The following is a 3,411-nucleotide window of genomic DNA, read 5'->3' as shown; positions in this document are numbered from 1 at the left end:
CTTGCCACCATGTCCGCGTGTATAAGCTTTAGTTGCCTTGTCAACTCCAACAGGTTTGCTTTGTCTTGGTGCTTTGCGAGTGATCTCCACAGCTGCAAAAAAACAATGTAAAGAAGATTAGCATCTAACGTTGTATATGATGCCCCCCATAGGGGGCTTCACAGCGATTTGAGCCTCGTAGCCGTTGGATCTTGTTTGGTGGTGGATCTTGGCCGTTCCCGCGTCTGGCTTCCACTCGGCGCGCGCGGGCTGAAGAAGCCACGAGAGACAAAACCAGCCCGAGTGAAACCCTAGGCCACTCGAGCGCATCCTTCTTCTACCTTCAGCCGCCACCCACGTTCCTCTCTCCACACATCGCCTCCTCCATCCTAGCAACCCCACCGATCTCTGCTGAGCACGGCAGCCGCCGCACCTCTCTCCACCTCTGCCCCATTCCCTTCTGCTCCACCACATCTTGGTCGACCCGCCGCCTCCCCATCCTCCGGACGAGCTCGTCACATCGCCATCATCGGGACGGGGCGCAGGCCGCCGCTCGAGCCGCGACCCATCTCGCCGCTCGCAGTGCTGCACCGTCGTGTCGTCCCAGGGAGGATCTTGGCTGGTGGCCGACAGATGCAGAGCAGCCCGCTGCTCGCACCACCCGCCGCGCGCATACTTCCCCGGGGGAATAGTGGGTAGAGCTCCGTGGCCGGCAGATGCAGGCTGATAACCGGCCGGCTTCCTCCATGGAGCTTGATCTTTCGTGGTGCTCTGCTGGCCATCGTCGACGAGCTCGAGATGGAGCAGGGCCGTCGCCCATGTCGTTCCCCTCGGTTTTTGACCTTTTTCACGGATCCGGTGGAGACGATGGGAGATCTGGTGGCGGAGATCCGAGATCCGGTCGCGGCGATACGGTCGCCGCGGAGGTACCTTGTCCAGGGGATGCGCACCTGCACTCCGGATGGGCGGTGGACCGGGCCATCGTCGCCGAGGACGAGTGGCTCGTCATGATCCACTTCAGCCACGACTGGGACGAGGCTTGCTTGCAGATGGACGAGACGCTGGCAGGGGTGGCCGAGAAAATCAGGAACTTCGCGGTGATCTGCCCATGGCGCCTGATTCTACAGGTCTGAATACACGCATGTACTTCTTGTTCATGTACTCCCCTGCACATACTTCATGCGCGTGGAGTAAAACTATTCTAATTGGAGTAGTACTGCATGTTGGTTAATTGAAAATTGTTCTCAGGACACACTTCTGTTTGGAATAGTATAGTCTTTGATTATCTCTTCAGAGTACTAAGCACTGAGTAGTGAGTCTTGATATGGCTTGAGCTGAATAATTTTGATGAAAAAGAAGTGTCAACACAGCAAGCTAGAAGCTTTTTTGTTTACCAATTATACTACTCATATGCAGAACACTCAGTAGCTTGTTACACTCAATTTACATCTATCCAGAACAATTGTATGCTGAAATGATGCCTTGAATATCAACCAAATTTTAGAAATTTTATCCAGTAGGCTCCATATTCACGACTGTTTGGTAGGATTCATTTTTAGCTAATTTTCTTACTTGCTAAAATTGTATGAGGTACATGCTGACTTAGTTTTTTTTGTCTATTCAGCAAATCGATTGATTGGATTAGTTTCATATACATCGGTGAAGTGCAGGTTCAGCTGTGGTTCTCATATAAGGAAGAGTGTCATAGCTATTGTCAAAATTTAGGTGAGAACCATGAAGCTGCAGGTGTATTTGCACCTACTTTGTTTGGCACTAGTAGTGATAGCTTTGTTAGAAAACAAAATGAAATTGCACTCACGCACATGAACAATTACATTAATTATGTTTCATTCCTATCAACTAGCTTATCTTGTGTATGTGAAACATGATGCTTAATCAGATCTCCGTCTTTATTTACCTTTATGCCATGGAAAATTTGTTTTGGTTCTTCACCTTTTGGTCTTCATGTATCTTGGACTTACTTATGTGCCTATCAGTCTTGCCTTTGTAGATAACATGGTTTGATGTGATCTATCATTGCACTAATATAATCATGTACCAAGCCACACACCAAAAAAGATCAGATCCTTTGCACTTGACAAAGTTAAAATTTGGTTTATTATTACCAGAAGTGATCTTGATTCGGGGGTTGAAAGTTAAATAATTTTAGCTATATATTTGGTTTATGTACTTTTAGGTCAGGGTACAAATGCTTGCTGCTATAATAATGTGGTAAAAAATAAATAACTTTTCTATTTTGTGCTTCAGCCTCCTTCGCTTTGAGATGACCAACTATTGTGTGTTTATGAAGAGAAGTGCCTAATCTCAAGACCAAAGGTGCTACAAGGTGATATTTGTGTCGTGAAACTTATAAGAAGCAGTACATTACTATGCCTACAGGTGATATGTGCTGTTGTTGATTCCTTCCTATTTTTCCGAGTGATCCTTCATGTGATGGAAGCAAGCTTCCTCTCAAATCCTTCTCAAACTTGTGGAATGCTTTTATCATAAGTGATTTTGTGCTTATCTCATAAGGTTAAGTCCTAGGTTATGTACATTTGATGTAAATACTTCGTTTATGACAATAGAAAATCAACCTTCAGGTATGCATTCTGTTTTAGAGCATGGACCTTCTGTTTATGGATATCTCATATAATTTCAGAGTGCAGTTGTGGCCAGATACCTCTCTAGCAATTTATTAAACAGATAGAAGAATATGCACAATAAGTACCTTGGTTTTACCCCTGTGGTATCAGCATGAATGCACATATTTACTTATATCTAAGCATACACGGCTTCTGGTATTATATTCTGTAATTAACATTGTCTCTGGAGTTGTCTGACATTGTTCTATGTGGTTTTGCAGGAAGAAGTACAACTGATGGTTACTGGATTTCTGAATACACTATTTTAGCCAGGTGGATATGACTACATTGAGTCAGATGAAAGACAACGACCTCAAAGATACTATATAAGAACATGGTTAATGGGATGTTTAATGATTACTGTTCCATTCCTGGCTTTTATTACCTCTTATGGTCAGTGGGATGGTTAGTGCTTATATTGTTTTATTATTACACTCTACTGGTTGCTGTGATTTTGGATGTGAGGTAGTAAGACTTGTGAATATGATATGATCATAGTCTATGTCTTTCTCTCCATGCAAAGAGCCTTCCTCTCTTGGTGGTAAGTGCATTTAACCTATATCCTTGTATTTGTTTTGATTAGAAATTAAGTGATAGGAGGTATGGGAGGATGTTTTTTATTGGCTGTTGTTATGTCTGCTCAGCTTCCCTATGAGGAAAGCATGTGTTTATTATTTGTCTGTAACTAAACAATGCCCCCTCTAAATTTTCATGTGTGTAGTTTCTGGGAATTTGTGCCAGCGAATCCTAGATTCAAATATAAAAATGGAGCCCAGCGAATCCTATA

General features: G+C 43.9%; 1 long non-coding RNA gene across 1 annotated transcript; it reads left to right on the top strand.

Annotated features, from left to right (window-relative positions):
- The first annotated feature begins 1,017 nt into the window (after window positions 1-1,017).
- On the top strand, window positions 1,018-2,889 carry LOC124683789. Its single transcript, XR_006996816.1, has 4 exons — window positions 1,018-1,106; window positions 1,650-1,704; window positions 2,248-2,379; window positions 2,846-2,889. It is a non-coding gene; the product is annotated as an uncharacterized LOC124683789 (long non-coding RNA).
- The last annotated feature ends 522 nt before the right edge of the window (window positions 2,890-3,411 follow it).

The sequence above is a fragment of the Lolium rigidum genome, chromosome 1, assembly GCF_022539505.1.
Source record: "Lolium rigidum isolate FL_2022 chromosome 1, APGP_CSIRO_Lrig_0.1, whole genome shotgun sequence".
NCBI lineage: Eukaryota > Viridiplantae > Streptophyta > Magnoliopsida > Poales > Poaceae > Lolium > Lolium rigidum.
Note: the sequence above shows the minus strand (reverse complement) of the source record. Positions and strands in the feature narration are given on the sequence as shown.